This window comes from Pogona vitticeps, chromosome 1 (genome assembly GCF_051106095.1).
Source record: "Pogona vitticeps strain Pit_001003342236 chromosome 1, PviZW2.1, whole genome shotgun sequence".
NCBI classification, from domain to species: Eukaryota; Metazoa; Chordata; class Lepidosauria; order Squamata; family Agamidae; genus Pogona; species Pogona vitticeps.
The window spans coordinates 94,174,720-94,193,732 of record NC_135783.1 but is presented as its reverse complement, the minus strand read 5'-3'; the positions used below and the strand labels follow the sequence as shown (position 1 = coordinate 94,193,732).

The following is a 19,013-nucleotide window of genomic DNA, read 5'->3' as shown; positions in this document are numbered from 1 at the left end:
ATTCAGATATTGAACACAATGCTAGTCATGGCCAATATCTTCTCAACTAAATGAAGAGCAGAACAGAGGTTGCATAAGCATGTCACCTGCTCCAGCAGGCTTCCTGTCACATGACCAGGCATCACTGATTTCACAATCAGTGTAAGAATGGGCACATGGCAGGGATGAATGGGACGAGATGATTAATCCATTTCTGTTCTACCCTTCAGGTAGACAGTAGGGTAATAGCCCCTATATTTCATAGATCCTCTGAAACAAGAAGGGGGATGAATGCCCTTACATACATCTTTTTTGTGCATAAACATGAAAACATTAAAATTGTTTTTTAGAATAAATCTTGTCATCTTCCCCAACTGGGAGAAAACTTCTGAAAATGTTCATTCTCACCTGCAAGAAAAATTGTCAAGTATTTGCATCCCTACTAGACATGCAAAGGAAGAGATGAGGAATGTAAAATGTGGATGGTCAATTTAAGAATGACAGGAATAAAAAAAGACCGGAGATACTGTGTTGGTACAGCGAATGTTTAAAAAATGCCATTAGGGAAAAATACAGAGAAATTTCCAGTGTTGAAAAAAGGTTTGCTAAACAAGTTAAATTCTTGAAAGTGTAACAATATGCTGTACCACTAGTCTTTTACTTCTACCAACTGATTAACTTAGAACCAATTTGTAGCCTGTCCAATTTGATTCATATGTAAATATTTAATTTTTCAAAGGAGAATAATATTTAATTTTTTTGTAATTATTTGTCTCAATAGTGAAAAAATGTACGAGTGGGGTGGGGAGAGAATAAAGGGCTCCCATCTGGTATAGAAGGAGTTGAAATCCAGCACCATCAACTACTGCTCTACCTCCAGAGTGCAGGCAAATCTCTCACCAGTGTCCTTGTTTTTGTGAATTCACTCTATATTAGCTGTGCACTATTGCCTAGTCACACCTGGATCCTCTGAAACAAAAGCTGCTGCTCTTGAGTTTTGACTTTTGAAGTGTGTAAGTAAAATTCCACAATCCGGAGAGACTTTATTTCCTTCAAGTGCCACTTTGAACATCAATCCTTTGCTGTTGAGAAATTCAGAAAGAGATAAATATGCCCACTTTGCTCCATTTCCTGAATAAATTCCAAATTTGATGCATATCCTTAAAACTTGCAATCTGAAATGTTTCCAATAGGTCCAAGAACATGGCTGGAGTTTTAAGAAATGAATTGTTTCTTTCTGTGTGAGAAAAGCTGAAATATCTGAGCTTGCTGAGCAAAGGACAGACTTTTTCATTAATAGCTTATTAGGTCTTCAATAGAAATGGGATAACTAATTGAATCTCATTAATAATGGGTTTTTTGGATAGAGCATGAAAATGTACATTTTTTTTACTTTGCAAGTGTTAATATTATTAAAATCATTTCCCTTTTTGCTTCCAGTTCTGCACATTGTAATTTAAGACCACCAGATTTTCAAGTCTGGTATTTCCAATAAACACAGCAAAATGTATAAACTGATTAAGTGGGCAAATTGAATTTAAGAAAGAAACAACCCTTTGTCTTTCATATAGGAAGTCTTTTGTGAACTGCAAAACACTAAATATAAACACCTTAGTTATGCATTTATTCTTATTAGTTATACAGTGTTGAATTGTGTGTTTAAGAACACAACAGTAAAGAGGATGAATTTTTATCAGGTGACAATAATCTCTTGGATCCAGAGTTTCCCTAAACAGACCTCCTTCCATAAACAGAACTCATGGCCCGCTCTGGCTGGAGGAGTTGAGGGAGGTGTTTTTTGTTGATTCTTCCTCGTCATTGGAGCCCCCTGAAAGTCTTCGCTGGGGGACTGGGGGATCTCTTGGAACACTATGAATGGCTGTATAAGAGGGGTGCAGGAGACAGGGGAACTGGTGTACACATGGCACTTCTAATGAGTTGTCTTTATTTTCGTAAATGGACAGATTCCTTTTCTTTGTGGAAGGACCCACTTTGTGGAAGGCCAACCCACTTTGTTTATGTATGAATTTTGAGGCTAATCAAACAGATTGCATTGGAAGAGGGAACAATCATGCGATGCCATCTTGCATCATTCTTTTACCAGTGAGTGTCAGTGGGGAGCATGTTCTGAATTTATTGCTAGCTTGGAATTTTCTTCCATCCCCCAGACTCGTTGAGACGACCCCTTCCTGTTCATTCCTTTGCGAGGCGCTCCCCCGCCCACATTTCATTTTCTGTCCTCCAAAGAACGTAACTTTAAAAACTATAAAAGAACAAAGCTGTGAACGGAAGGAAGGGAAATGTGTAGAGATGTAGCTCCACACAGGATCCGTATATATAAAAGAACAAAGCCATGAACCAAATGTGAAAAGTTTTCTCATTCCTTTAACCAAGGAGTATCATTTTTCCTTTTCCAAGGCAAAGGGGTGAGACAGGGCACATTGCTCTATGCTTTGCACTCTACTAAAAAGGGGGGTAGGAACATTCCAAATACAGTATCTCTAGCATTGTGCAGGGGCCACAAACAACAAAGATGGCAAGGGGACATAGAAGATCTATGAGGTCACTTTAGTTAGACCTCACTCAGTGGAATGTCAGAGGGGGGAGCTGTTCCCCTCCAGCTAGGTTCAGGGTCTGGGACTTCTTCTTCTTCTTCTTCTTCTTCTTCTTCTTCTTCTTCTTCTTCTTCTTCTTCTTCTTCTTCTTCTTCTTCTTCTTCTTCTTCTTTATTTATTTATTTATTTAATTTATATGCCGCCCACACTACCCAAAGGTCTCTGGGCAGCTTACAACAATTAAAATACAATACAATTTAGAACAATTAAAATACAATTAAAATATATATTAAAAAGCTTGTTTTAGTTTGAACAAGATTGGCTTGAACAAACCCCTGATCCCTGGGCTGGTGATCTCCAGAGATCTAGGGGTGTGAACACCCATCTCTGTACTTTGGGTGGCTACTCTGTCAGCCCTCACACCCAAATGTTTTCTTAAATAACTTGAGTTTTTTTGGTCACTGAAATATGCTCCTTGTGTCTTCTAAAGGCTGATTTTAGAATAAAAAGTTTAAATCTGGTAGGGGAACAACAGTGTTACCTGCTCTTAAAACATGACAACAGTGCCCTTATAGCCCTTACAGCAGCAGTCCCCAACCATTTTGGAACCGTAGATGGTGGGGGGGCAGCTTTGTGTGCAGCGGGGTGGGGGTACCCCTGTGCTCACAGGTGGGTGTGTCGTGCTCGCAGGAGGGTGTGTCACAACACTATTTTAGAAGCCACTTAATAGGAGATTGAAATGTCTGGTTTCAGAAGGCCTGGACTCTCTACCCTTGTTCGTTCCTATGCTACTTACACTTCTCTCAAAGAATTCACCTTTCATACATGGGACTTGTTAAGAAGAACCTCTAGAGAAGAGTTAGTTGAGCAGATGGGCTAAGGCTACCCAATAACACATATGGTTAAGTAGGAATGCAAACATATTCATCATGAGAAACCATGAGTATCTGCTTTGGTTGAAAATAAATTGTGGTTTTGAAGGGTAGCATTTCAGTCTTGAATTGGATTTAGAATACAGCACAACTTTGAGAGGAATTGATCGCATTACATCTCCTTAGTCAGGTTGCCACCAGTATTATTGTTGCTTTGACTGCACAAGGGATTTGCTGCATTGAGCTTACTATATTGCTTACTTAATGGCAGGCCAGGAGGACACAGGGAAAGACGTCTTGTTATTGCAAATATTGGCGAAACTACAAAAGGTAAAAATTAAATAATACATTTGTTATCACTTAGAAGTGGGAAGAAAATGGCACAAGTTTAGAAAAACTGCCAATATGCCTTCAACATGCTTTCGCATGATCATAAAAGGAAACTTTTGAGACTAAGTACAAAACATCATTCAAGTCTGGAGGCCAACTGAGGATGTAGCAGAGGATGAACTAGCATGGGCTGCTTTGGAATGGTTGGACTCGACTAAAATGATCTAATCAAGCCCAACTGTTCACACAGAAATGGCTCCCGCCTATAGTGTGAAGGGGCAAATTCTAACTGGAAGGCTTGTTTTGGATTGATTCCAGTGATCACATGTGCTGGAACCAATCCAAACCAAAGCAGTCTTATCCACACCAAAAATATAGATGCCTTTTGACAGATGCCAGAAAGGTGCAGGTAGAAATGCTCAGGGGGTGAGCTGGTGGGCTCTAGCAAAGAGGCTGTCCGATTGCCATCTTTAAGAGCACACCAGCCTGATCTTCTAGCCTTCCAAACAGTGGGTGAAATGCTTGTGTAGTGAACCTCTGACTCTCCAGACTGGGGATGCAGCCTAAAGGAACCCTTCTCATAAGGAATAATCTACCTAGTCTGCTGTGGATTCAAAATCATGGGGCATACATGGTTTGGTTCTGGAGGCCCTGGCTGCAATTCTCCCTCAGTTGTCCCTTAAAGAACTGTGAGACAGAGAGACCTATATGCGCACTATGCTATATACACAATTGCAGTCAAGTGAAATGAGCAGAAGCCTTTCTATGGCTCTATGACCAGTTGTAGCTGCTGCTACTGCACCTGCTATGTTGGAAAAGGTATGCCTAAAAGGGGACCTGCATACAGGAGTTGTGTATGGACCGGCCTGTGATCTAGTTGTTGCTTACTTAGAGAATGAAACCCATATGAACACAGCAGCACTTCTGGATTTTATACACCATTGCAGGAATTACCACCATGCTGATTTACTCCTGAATCTGACAGATGAGCTTCCCAGTGCCAGATTTACTGTGTTTTAAAAATCTCACCCCTGAACCATAAAAAGTTGTAATATCAGGTTTAACTGTCCAATAAAAGTCAGGCATCTATTTCTTACTCCTACTGATCTTAGACTGAGAAGAATGAATTGTTGAGACAAAATTAACAATTGGTTTTATTGACTACTGTCTATGTCAAAGAGTAAGACCACAAATATCAGCAGCTTATGACTGCAGTTGAGGAAGACTGACATGTTTATACCTTAAAGCCCCCTGCATCCTGAAGTGTGTTTATTTACTGTTAGCTTTTACCAACATCCCAGTCATTAGGCTTGTATATAAATGATGGAACATTTCAGTTGTCACGGGTCTGAATGCAGAAAATGGCAGTTGCAATCAAACTGTAGAATGTCTTGATTGTAGGGCAAAGCTATTTGTGCCTCTGCCTTATTCTAGCACATGCTGTTTTTCTTTTCTTTTATTACTGGTGTTATATTCCTAATGCTACCTTTATGTACTTATTTATTTCACAATAATTTTCTTTACAGGGCTGGTCCTGTCATTAGACAGAGTGAGACAGCTGCCTAAGGAAGAAAGTTCTGAAGAGTGAGGAGTGGTGGCAGGATGGGTGAGGACAGAGCTGTGTGTGCCACTATCCTGCAGCATATCCCTTAAAGCTAGCCTACTCTTCTTGAGTACAGAGGAGGACACAGCCCTAGTGCTAGCGCTGAAGTAAGATTCTGCCATTCCATTTAGTGTCTGAAATAAGGTGGGTGTCACTATCTTGCCCTTTATTATAGTTTTACAGTAATGCAGTGATACAACTGTGCAGCAGCGCAAATCAACATTCTACAAGGCAATTCTACATAGGGAGGCAGCCAAAAAAAGGGGGGGAGCTTTGAAACTGGACTTTAGATCAGCAACAAAATGTTGTGCCAGATTTGGGAATTTTTTGAGTTTTCAAGTTATGATTTTTTTAAAAGTCCCTTTGCATGAACAAGCAACCTTAAATGTCCCCAAGTTTAAATTAGATCAAATAAATTGAAAATGCTAATCTTGTTTATTTTGAAAGAGAATCATTGGCCACACTCATTTTTTTTAATCTGAAAGGAATCCAGGCTGCAGGGGCTGAAATATTGATCCTCATAAGAGGCCTTTGAAAAGGGTAAAACAGTGACTTTGTTATAAACTGAGCATACATGGACCAGGGTTACCAGTAGGAGCATTCTGAACTAGATACTTTGTTGGAGCTTCAAGGCTGGGAAGGGGCATGTTTAGAGGCCAATGAAAGGTCACAGTAACAGTCAAAAAAGTTTCCTTTGAAGACTGTTTTTTTTTTTAAAAAAAACTTGCTTTAAAGAACATAATGAAATTACCATCCTCCAGAAAGGGATATTTTGCAAGTAACTCCACAGAATTAGCATACAGTTTTGTAAGGCATATTTGAAGTATTTCTGCATTACAAAAGCACAGAACAGTTGTGCTTGTCCCAGCTCTGAGTGCTTTCAGTAAACATTCTGCGACCAGGTTCCTAACGCAAGCTTTCAAATGGGAAAAATCAGCTCCAGGTCTCTGGTAATCTGAATTTTTAAACCTATTAGTCAGGACCCAATTAGGTGATTTTCAGGGGGAGGAATTTTAACTCTTTCCTGGTCAAACAGGCATTCATGCTGGCAAAAGGATTCTGTGTTTGGTTGTAACAATATTTAAAAAGAATAGAGAGTATATATTCATTTAAGCTGTGAAATTTCTGATTTTTTACTTTGTGGTTCATGATGGTCTTACTTGATGTTGGTGGAGCTTTGGTGTCTACATTCTGTCATAGTTTTAACCATTCCACCTGTCTTTTCCATATACAAATTGTCTGGTAATTAAAGAAAAAAACTCCAAAGATGTTATGTGTCATCAAGTCACTTCTGATGTGTGGCAGCTATATGAGTTAATGACCTCCATAATGTCTTATCATTAACAGCTCTGCTCAGATCATGCAAACCAACATCTCATGTTATGTTGTTTTCTTTTCCTATTGCCCCTCTTACCTAGCAATATCGTATTTCCCAGTAAGTTCTGCTCAGGCCTTGCTAACTAACAGCTGTGGCTTCCTTTATTGAGATCTTCCTTTCTTTCTGCTGCCCCTCCCCCTTCCCAGCAATATCGTCTTTTCTGGTCACTTCTCTGTTTTCATTGTATGTGCATGGTAGGATAGACTTAACTGACTCATTTTTGCTTTAGTGAGAGTTCAGGCTTGATTTGATTGAACATCCCCGTTTTTGACTTTTAGGCTAGCGGCAATTTCAAATGAATTGGTTTTGCCTGATTCTTTCTTCACTTTCTTTCACATAGCACGGCGGATTTTGACCTTGGTTTCCGGTGACAATTTTAGTTTAGTTTACTTGAGAGGTTGTGTATGTTTCTCTCTCATATGTCTTACACTTGCTCACCTCTTTCCTTCAAAAAGGATGCCAAACTTTACATAGCAAAGGGCTGCCTGAATATTCACAACACCAATGACATCAATCAGGATGGTCTGTAGGGTACTCTCTTCTGCTCATTACCATTCACAAAGTGACACCAGGCAAGGGAAAATCCCAGACGTTCACTCCTTTTTTCATCAGCTAACCACTTCTCACCTAAACACAAATCAGTTATGGCTGATTTTAACAAGTGTGAACGATAGCGAGGGACCAAGGAATTAATTTCCCCCCCGAAGTGTATGTATTAGAGGAGTGAATGTGCACTGCATCACTTTAAACACAGCATTAAGTATGTGTATGACAAATGTTAGTATGTGCATTACTTAATAAGGTAAAGGTAAAGGTCCCCTTGACATTTAGTCCAGTCGTGTCTGACTCTAGGGGGCGGTGCTTATCCCTGTCTCCAAGCCATAGAGCCAGCGTTTTGTCCATAGACAGTTTCCGTGGTCACGTGGCCAGTGCAACTAGACACGGAATGCCGTTACCTTCCCACTGAGGTGGTACCTATTTATCTACTCACATTTGCATGCTTTTGAACTGCTAGGTTGGCAGGAGCTGGGACAAGTGACGGGAGCTCACTCCATCTTATGGATTCAATGTTACAACTGCAGGTCTTCTGACCTTGCAGCACAGAGGCTTCTGCAGTTTAACCTGCAGCGCCACCACATTTCCCCTTATTACTTAATATACATGCCTAATTTGTAATATAAACACCTAATTCTGTTTTTAAAGTGATACAATACGTGTTTTCTGCTATAAAACACACATAAAAAAATTCTTCCTCAGCCCCTCCACAGAGCTTAAGAAGTGTTTCATCTGCCAGTATTCTGAAGTGGCTCTTTTCTTAAGCCATTTCAAGATTTTTGAAAGTTGACAGCAGGCTGCAGAAGACCAAATATGGTTGCTTGAGGTCTGTATGCCATCTAGATTTGATGATTACACTAAATGGCATACTGGATCTCCCAGCAACCCTATTTAGCCTGACCCACTCTGATCCAATTGCCACATGTAGACACACTTGTAGTCTAACAAAACAACAAAATGGTTAAACATTTGTTTGCAACCAGGTCCAAAGCTTCTGCTTAAAAAAACTTGTTAGTCCTTTTTCTTTTACTGTAACTTGCTCTCATAGACATTTTCCTGGGAATTCCATCTCAACTTGCATGTTAAAACAATATGCCAAAACTGCAAATAAATTCATATTCAAGATGGGAAAAAAGTGGAGATTTCTTTTAAAAAACTGAATGTCAGAGAAATGGGGAAAACTGAAAGCAACAGACCCTGCCATTGAGGGGCCAGACTTTGAGGGGTTAATAATTTAAAATCTGGGTTTAATTCTCTACAATGAATTATGGCTGCTATTACCTCCTCCTCCTCCTCTTCTCTCCCTTGAGACTCCGTATCTTTATAGTTATGCAGGCATAATACGGTCCTATTCATCTTGGGAATGTGGTTCCTATGCAACTCACCTCAGATTTCTGGCAATGCTATGAATGAGTGATCTCCAGAATGTCCTGTCCTCAACAGTCCTGCTAAGCATTTCTAAACTCAAGCCTCTGATTTCCCTTATGGAATCAGTCCATCTTGTATTTAGTCTTCCCCTTTTCCTGCTGTCTTCCACATTTCCCAGCATTATTGTTTGCTATTCTAATATACATCCTGCCTTCTCTTAATGTGCCTGTGATGGACAGATCAGTAACCACTCCTGTCCATCACAACAGAACCCTGATTTAACAGCCAATGGTTGGACAGAAGAGGCAGAGCTAAAAAATATAAGGAGAATGGAAGATAGTTAAAGATCAGTTAGGGATGAGTTAGGGATATGAGTTAGAGTTAGGGACTTCAGTTAGAGAGAAGCAGTTTAAGCAGTTAGGACCAGTCTTGTATTAGAGAAGGGTAACAGAGAGATAGAGAATAAGTCAAGGAAAGTACAAATCTTGTATGGTTTATGGTTATGATTGGAAAGAGTTGTAAGTGAAAAGAAATGAATAAATACCTTGATTAAAATGATTCTACCTAAGCAAATATAAATGTTACCAAAGCACAATTTATTGAATGAATAAAATAAGACCATCCATGATTCACTTTACATGATTTACTGATAAACACATAAATAAACATTGTTATATTGGAGAACTGTGATTTAAGAGTCATATTTGATAGAGTGAGGAATAAATCCTGTGGTGGCAGCAGAAAAGGGTAGAGAAATAAATGTCATACCCGAAAGTGAACCTGGGTTGTGTGGAAGAACAAACAGGGGAACTGGGTGTGTGTGACAGTGCCCAAAGTAGTACAACCTCTTTTTTAATATTAATGTTGTGAGCCACTTTGGGTCCCTTGTTGGGAGAAATGCAACATATAAATAAAACTAATAAATAAATATTTTTGCCTCCAGAGATAGTTCAGGCTTGACGTGATCTAGGACCCACTTGTTCATCTTTCTGGCAGTCCAGGGTACCTACAAAGCTCTCCTCCAACACCACATTTCAAACAAATCTCTCCCGCCCCAATCAGCTTTCTTAATGTCCAGCTTTCACACGCAAACAAGGTGACTGGAAATATGATAGTGTGGATGATTTCCAGTGATACAACCTTACACTTGATGATTTTTTCTAATTCCTTCATTGGTGCACTTCAAAGTCTCAGTCTTCTGTTTTCTTGGTTGCAGCCTCCATTTGGTTTGATGATTGAACCAAGATATACAAAATCTTTAACAACTTCAGTTTCTTCATTGTTATCTAGAGATGGGCATGAACTGCCAAACCAGTGGTTCTTGCCCATCTCTATTATCAACCTTGGAAATAGGTACCCACATTACATTTGGAATGTGGAGAATGAAACTGAGGGGGTGGGACTTCATTTTAATTTGCTTTTATAGGATTTATTGACATTCGCAGTATGGAAAGAGCTTGAGGTTTGAGCAATCTGATTGTGTGTGAAGGCAAAGATGAAAGTTTTCCCTGTGCCCTTAATATGTCTATGAAGCATCTGGCCATGCATCAGGATAACAACTATTTCTCTATTTTTATATCCCTCGTATTTTGCAAAATATGATCTGCAGTCCCTAACCTTCATTCCCTCTCCCTCCCTTGGTGCAGATGATTTATCTGGCTTTCTCAACTGTACAAACTGGAAAGAAGTAAAATATGAGGATGTCTGACCACCAGCTGCTTATTCTCAGTGCTGATCACATACAGCTGCTTTGATTATAATTTCCAGTTCAGACCCCTGCTTAGGCCAGGTGCTGGAATGTGCAGAAGTGGAAGTGATAGATCAAAGAGTGTGCATGGAGTTACAAAAGTGTGTTCCCAGAAGGAAGCACACATTTATTATGCCCCCAGAGAGAGACCTTATATTTGGCAAAGGGCTTGAAAGAGGCAGAGTCATGCTAGCCCATCATGTTCTTAACCTTAGGAACAGTGAATCATGCCTCTTGTGAAATGATCAAAGGAAACGGTTATGAGTGGACACCATACTCTAATTATCATGAAATAGTTCATGTATTGGATGATGTTCAGAGGTGATTCATATGATTTTTTTTTTTTTAAAAAGAGCAAGAAGGTGACTTTTTCTTTCGGTGAACACAAATGTTAACACAGTGAGATTTTTGTATCTGTAGTATAGACCTGTACAGTTCTGTACAGGTCTATACTACATTAAATCCCATTTGGTTCAAGATAGAAGGGCACAGTAGCTGTAGTACATTGTTGCAGCAGTAGCTTTGTTTATCCTTAAAAGCTTTTGAATAGTCATTGAGCAGTCTTAACTTACTTTTTATGCGTACACACTTGCACACACACACACACACATCGAGTTTGGAGCAATGTGCTACAGTGTTACCTGTAAGACATTACTTGGGAGGTAATTAGGACAAAAAGACATTGATTTATGTTGAAAAAGGAACGAACCAACATGATTATTGTTTTCCAAGGAATGTATAATATTTGTTCATTGATTTTTCTTGGGCTTATATAATTTTATTGGGGTTTTGAGGTTATTTATTCAAATCTGAGGGCATTTTCTTAATTTTCTTTGTTCAGGAACAGAACTAAAAAGATGCAAAATAATAATAATGTAAAGGTGTGACTACACAGCAGGAAAAATGCAAAGTGGTCTATTGTGAATTTGCACCCAGTAGTCAGGTTTCCCTGCATGAATTCACTTTAGTGATCACACAGGAGTCAGCAAAAAGAAAGAGGAGGAAATTGCCAATCTCCACTTGTTAGCACCTTGTTAAGGCAGCTCTACAGCAGCTGTACATATTTGTAGTAAACATGGCTACAGCGGAGCTATCTTAACAATCTGCAAACAATGGCTTGCAACCAATTTCCTCCTCTCTGCTGATCTTTCCTCCCCTCCATCTCTCTCAGTCTCTCTTGTGGTCTCCCACTACTCCAGCACATTAGTGCTAACACCAGGTCCTTTAAAAATAAATAAATAAAGGATTTGGAAGCAAAGAGTGCTCAGTGGTCGGAAACTGACACACACATGAATGCCCCTTTGATTCTTCACTCCCCATCTTGAACCAGGAAGTTGGAACAGCTAGCTTCTGGTTGCCTAGTGCATCAGCTCAAGCAGTCACTAACTGAACTGATGTATATGCATTCACTGGTGTGTGTGTGTGTGTGTGTGTGTGTGTGTGTGTGTGTGTGTGTGTGTGTGTGTGTGTGTGTGTGTGTGTGTGTAAGTAGAAACCCCAGTGGTAGAGGAAAAAAGTACAGATATGGGGTGGGCGGACTCCGTACTGATCTGCATAAACCTGTATGTTATGTAGTCAAGAGAAAATAATGTGAATCAATCCTGGAGTGTTTCCCACATTATTTGTCAGTGTAGTCATTCTCTCAGACAATTGTTCCCAAACTTGGATCCCCAGATGTTCTAGGACTAAACTCCCAGAAATCTTGGCCAGCAGAGCTAATTGTGATGGCTTCTGGGAGTTTTACTCCAAGAACATCTGGGGGTTCATGACTGGGAACCACTGGTCTAAGAGTAGCCTTTCCCTGCCCTGGAAAAATTCCTACAGAGACTCTGCAGTGGCTTGCTTCTGGTATGTTAATGTGTTCCTAGGGTGTGTGCACGCAACAAAGAGTTACATAAGGTATAACACTGAAAAAAGTAACTTTCTAAGCAAGATTTCTTTAGCACAGTTCTAACATTGTTAGTTCTGGACGTTGTTCATTTTATATGATGTGTTTAAAAGAATGGATTCTCTGGCCCGGCAAGGGCTGTGGGAACTCTGCAGCCTTAAGCAGACGTACCAGTCGGAATCTGACTTTCGCAGTACCTTGACTGGTCTGCTCTGTAGTATAGATGCTGGACGTTTCCCAGCATTAGCAACATAGCTGGGGAGGCAGGCTGAAAGTAAATACAATTTAAGCAAAAATTCACATGTGGGGAATAGTTAATAATGAAATCAATATGGGAGAGTAGCAGGCCTCATATTTCTCTATAGTGGTGACTGTGCTGGAATGTATTCAAGGGCAAGAGAGTTTGTCTCAAATACTTTGGAGAGTCGATGGCCACTTTTTGTCTGCCATTCTGATGTGTTGTGTGCTCTGTTTTCTGGAACCTATTACAGAAATTAAAGCATATACCTACATATCTTCACCATATGGAAATGGTTTAGTGCTTAGCTGCATTCCAGGGCAATAGCTATCAGTATTGAAATCTTTTCTGCATTAAAAAAACAAAACAAAACAAAAAACACTTCTTTCCTTAAACATGGGAGATGGTAAAGATATGTATTTATATTACACATGTACTTTGAGACTTCATTTTATATATGGATTTTTAACATTTATCCTTTCATTTAAAAACCCTTTCTTAAGGGTTTGATATCATTTAGTGCCCTGTTTCCAATTATAGACAAGCTTAAGCTAAAATTACGCATTTCTAATCCTAGTGATTTCACCAAAAGATGCTTTAAAGAGCAAGCCTAACCAGTGGAATTTGGTGCCCAGTCAGGTGGGCAGCAGGTCAGCTATATGTGAGGGGGAACAGGCAAAATGGGCGCTGTATCTTGGGAGAAAAAACTGAGTGCAAGATTTTGCTACAAGAACAAAACCACCTCTGTCAAACCACAATTTTCTGCTCCAGCAAAACTCCATTGCACAGAAAAGGCACTGAACCAAGATCTTTCTTTTTTTTTTCCTCTGACTAGTTCCTGTGTGCTCTGCATGCTTAAAGAACTTAAGGGAACTTAGCAGGACCTAGATTTGAGTATACCTATATGGTAGACATATATTGATCAACTTCGTAGATCTATACACATACTCTCCAATGTCCTTATTGGTCACAGGATGCTGGGAACTGTAGTCCTCAGACTGGAGTTTCAATACAGGATAAATTAACTAAATAAAATAACTAATAATATTTTGTCCTATCATGACATTCAAAATTTACCTGTTCCCTCTCCACTAGTGTCCCAACTCAGATTTGGTTTTGTGGCGATTGGCCCTGTCACTCCTGCCACTCAAGCACAAGAGTTCATTTGCACGAGCCTATAAGAGAGCTGGAGGGGCGGAGTCAATGAATATATATGAGGCTTGGCTGAAGGCAGATAGGAAAAGATAGAAATTGGGATGAGATACTGATAGAGATAGGGCTGGTTAGTCAGAGAAAGAGGAAACAGATAGATAGATAGGTTTAATCAGAGGGATAGAACTGTTTTGAGTTTTGAAGTTTTTCAACAGTCTGTGGCAGTGGATGTGCTTGTCTGTGACCGTCACTGCTTAGGTGTCCCCTGGGTGTGCCAAATTACGCATCGGTCTCTGAAGAATAATTGTACTGAGCAAGGCTACACTGCAAAAACATTGGCAGTGTGTTCCAAAGGGAGCAAAATTAGCTGGGTGTGTTCTTCACAGCTCCCCATTCATAAACAAAACACACTAGGAAGAACAATCTTCAGAACATGGCCAAAGAGCCCAAAAAACTCACAATGACCAAAACACGGTTTCCTGAGTGACACACACCCCAAAGCCAATCACAATGCAGCTGAGAGGACAGGCATCCTTTTATGCTGCATGGTCAGTAGGATCTTGAGAACAGGAGAAAAGGAGTGTCTGGTCTCTGCTTGGGGTCTCTCACAGGTACAAAGGTATTGCTTGCCCTGCTCTGTTCAAAGTGAGGGATTATTATTGTTGGCAATTTTGTCCAGCTAGGGCTCAGAAGACCTGAGTTCATTTTCCCCCCCATGGAAAGTCACTTTGGGATAGCGGTGGTAAACCATTCCCTACATAGCTCAAATACCTCAAAAACCCTACTGGGGTCCCCATAAGTCAGAAATGACTTGATGACATATTCCCTTCTAGGAGTGATTTAGTGGCAATGCTGATTCTGCTGGATCCAAAGCTTCAATGAAGCTCAGCATGCATAACTTTGGATAAATCATATCCAATCAACATTTCCATCTGAAAACATTTCCCCTAGTAGCTTTTTCAAGAACAGCTCAAAGCAGAAAAATAAAATAAAAGAAAGAAATGTGAGATAAGGCGTATTTCCTACTAATCTGGCCAAAACATGTACATAGTCACCTAACTTCTGCAGACTTATTCTTTAATGATAACAACCTCTGCAGAGCTTTGTAAAACTACGTGTTTGGATCACAACTCACAGAATGCTCTATCCAGCATGGCCTTTAGCTATGCTACTTTGAGAATTCTGGGTGGTTTTATCAAAACAACAATGTTTTGGGGCTCTGAACCTCCAGATGCTCAATTCTGTTGGGCTGTTGCAGCAAAACCCACCAAGTGTCTTGTTCCGCTATTAAGACTTAATGATTTATTCAGCCATAGCTTTCTAATGAAGTAACTTTGAATCCTTGAAGATGTGTGCTACAATAAATCTGTCAAGGTGTCATAAGGCTCTTTGTTGTTTATTTGCAATGATTTACTTGCTAAAGGGAAGTCTAATCTCTTTAGGGCGTAGGATTAAAAAAAACACAGAGCATGTGGGTGATCATGGAACAAAGGAAGGCTAATTTCCTTAGAGAAAGAACAAAGAAGTTAACAACGGATGTCTGAGACAGCGGAGCCTACAGGCAACGCCCTGAGAGCTTTTTTTTATTTACTTAGCATGATTTACTTAGTATGTTGTGAGAGAGATAGATAGGATACTAGTTACCTAATCGTAACCAGGATTGGCTGAAATAACCCTTCGATTTTACGCTCTACCTCTAAGCAAAAAGGCAGAATAAGGGGCTACCCCGCCTGCTGGCAGCTGCTACTTCCTGCCAGGAGTGTATGCACATCACTGGAAGAGAATGCAGCTACAACCTTTAAGCAGAAGTTTCCCACAAGAGCACAATCAAGCTAAAGTGAAGCACTGTAAAATCTGATTGCTTTCATGGCAAAAGAGCTAAGTATGTGCTTCAAGAGTCAAGGACCTGCAAGTCAATTGCTCTTACATGTTCTTCATGTTGGCTGGGGTTTGCTTATAGTACTTTGGAGTGGGCAAAAGCTACTGTTTTCAGAATCAGCAAAATTATAAAAATGAAGGCAAAATCTTTTTTTTTGAATAAGTGTAAAATTATTCTCCTATCAATCAAATTCATAATTTGATTGATAGGAGATTAGCCAAGGGGTTCAAACCAGCAATTTTGATCAATACAATGAACTCTTAAATAACAATTTTTAATGCATTTTGTATGGATAACTTACCTCAGATTAGCTACTTTAATCCTCAACTTCCTAGTCAAGACCTTTGTCAGAGTATTGGCAAATATCCCAGCCAATTTAAAATTTACTATTCCCAGAACTTCAAGATATCTGTATCAATTTAACCAGTGTGAATGACAGCGTAAAGTTTTAGAAAACAAATATCAGCTTAGAAATGTAGTGATAACTGTTACCGTAACTACTTAGTGCACACAATTCAAGGGATGAATCAATACGTGGATATGTACAATTATATGACTAGGAAGCTCTCTCTTGATGTTTCTTGCTTGAAAAGATAGGAAGCCTCATTGAGTGGAGAGATTTCCATTGTAGTGTGCCCTTAAATGAGAGGGAGGGAGCTTCTGCTCTGTCATCATCATCTGACTGACAATGATCCCCCATCTGGCCCACACAGAATCTTGCAGATGGAACAGTCCTGTGCACTACTTGCCCTTTCAATGGGAAGAGTAAGTGTCATAAGAAAGGGAACCATTCATTATCTCTTATCAGTGACAGGAAACACCACTAGGATTCCCTTTACATGCCATGCATTGGTTTACTTGAAATAGCATGCAAGCCCTCAAAGTGGTCATGGTGAGTGGTGAGTTCCTCCAAGAAGCAGCTAATAGCAGAGTCCTCCACACCACCCTGAACGCATTCTCTAATGTCTAATGTCAGAAGTTAAATGAGTCAGGCCTAGTTAGTGCCTGAATGGGAGATTGCTAGGCAATTGCAGGGATCTCTCAGGAGGGCTAGGAAACCGTTTTTCCTGAAAGCGTGGACACCTCTGTTTGAGTTAGATGAATGAGTGGTGTGGCTCAGTTTAAGGTAGCTTCCTGCAGTCTTTTTTTTTCCCTACAGAGGGTGATGCAGAGTCCCATGTTTCTGCCTACACAGAGGCAGTTGGAAAGAGTGTTGGCAAAGAAAGGAGGACAGATGGCTTCATGGGGGGGGGGGGGAAGGGAAGGGCAATACATGTAGGGGGGTAGAGAGCTGCCCCTTGACATCACTGGGCAATATGGTCAATGGGACCATAATGGGTTCCTAGCCCCATCTTACAAAGCACTGATTCTGATTTTGTCTCTGAGAGAACTTCGCGTGCTTTCATAAAATGCCAGCTCACATTTGATGGGATATTTTTAGCTGAAAGACATGCTGAAGTGTTTCATCCCTTGAATTGTGAATACTAAATAATTAATAGTTAGCACTAAATTTCCAGGCTATAATTTGTTTTCTAAAATTTCATGCTGCCATTCACACTGGTTAAATTGAAAAAATAATTTCTGTTTAAATGGAAAATAGTACTTTTTCCCTTTTTAAAAAAATATATGAAAGAATATGTGTTTTCCACTTCCCTCTGACCATCCGTGTCTTAGTTGTGTGATTTACTTAATTAATGTTTCAGACAGAATATACATAAGAAAAGCCTGCCACGGATTGACCTTTTCTGCAAAGAGGAAAACCATTTATTTATTTATTTGTTCCTTTCCCTGTTTAGAAGCAAAGTCAGGCAAAGAATTCCAACTGACAATTGCAATTCCTTGGAGGAGAAAAAGCAACACTTCTACAGTTCTTGGCTTCCAACTTACATTTCCTATGAAGGGTGGAGTTCATCTAACATTAACAATACCCCAATGCATATATCCCTGGAATAAATATTTTTCTTTCCAAACGTATGGTTTTATTACAATAAAAATTCCATGTGGAGACGTACACTGGCCTCTGCAGTACTCTTGCAATGCACTAAGGATATCCAAAAGTATTTCTCTTATGAGAGAGAAGAACTTTGGATATCCTCAGTGCAAAGATAACCATGAAACAAATGCCACCAATATGATGCCATGGCAAATGTGTTGAGCTCTCCATATCCCCCTCAGTAACATGTAGAAATATTTATATGACTTTGTATGAGCCTATGATGTGGATTGGTGAGAAAGGGAGATGCAGAACACATTCGTGTGTGTAATGTGTGCATACGTATTACTATTAGATTCCCTTGGTTTTTGATTCTTTGTTTACCATAGAGTGTTTGGCTTAGATTATGAGTAAGAATGATGTGCAAGTAGAAGAGGGATCTTAAATATGCTTATTTCCCTGCTGTGCACACAAATTATGTTTAGACCAAGGAGTGTGGGTTATGAGGAGGGCTGCTGGTCCTTCAGAGGTCATAGAAACTTTACTACATTGGCATTCAGTGTAGTCCAAAAACAAACAATAAAATCAAGCAAGCCAACCCTTTTTTCGCCTTATATGCTGTCTAGTGCCTCCCGCTGTTTTTAGCATCTGAATCCAGGAGCACACATGAAATAAGCAAGAACTGAGATTTCTCAAAGTACAGTGAGTGCCTGTCTGGCTCATGTACAAAGAAATATTTCATAAAGGCAAAAACAGAAACTGTGCTACGGGGAAACATTTTTCTGGTTCGTAGATGGCAGTCAATGTCATTCCAGGTCCCTAGACCTGGCTTATTTTTCATGCACTGGTTTGCCGATTATTCATCTACTTAGTCAGAGATAGAAGTGCTAGTGATGGGGGCAGATGGGTCATATTCCTTGGGGACAACAGGCACGCAAAGACTGCACTCTCAGAGACAACGTTAAACAGAACAGAGAGGAAATAAGACCTCAAGATTGTAATCAGGTTTTGTCCTGTCTGGTGAAGTTTGCCTGGCGGACCTTTGTGTCTTAGGAAGCCACCCCACTATACACTGTGCATAGGGAGAATACTTTTCTTTTCCTTTCCATCACACAGTTCAGTGCATTTGGTTGGTTGGTTGGTTGGTTTACTGAAGAGGCAAAACATGTTGTATATTTATAGTGTTACATGTGACCTTCCCAGATCAAAACGGTTGTTGTGTCCCAATATTTCTGAAGTTAATTTGAATGGATTCTTTGTTTCAAAGCAGCATTTTTCAACATTTTGGCAGGGTACGTGGGTGTATGAGAGAAAGAAAATAAATATTTTTAACTTTGCGCTTCTGTGTTGCAGGAGATCCACTGCCCGTCTTTCAGCGGCAAGACTTTGGGTTAACAAACAGATCTTCCTGAGGTCGGTTACTTGTTCAGTGGTGGTCCATATTCCTAGAAACTGTTCTTCAGGATTTTTTCACTATAGTCAAATCTGGAAATATAGTTTAGCTTTTCGAAAACATTAAAGGCTAGAGCACAGAAT

General features: G+C 39.9%; 1 long non-coding RNA gene across 1 annotated transcript in view; it reads left to right on the top strand.

The window, feature by feature from the left end:
- Positions 1–19,013, top strand: part of LOC144586550 (uncharacterized) — a 167,650-nt gene that overhangs the window by 139,270 nt on the left and 9,367 nt on the right. Inside the window, exon 2 of the long non-coding RNA XR_013541429.1 lies at positions 5,263–18,890. This is a non-coding gene — a long non-coding RNA (uncharacterized LOC144586550). The remainder of the gene's footprint in view (positions 1–5,262; positions 18,891–19,013) is intronic.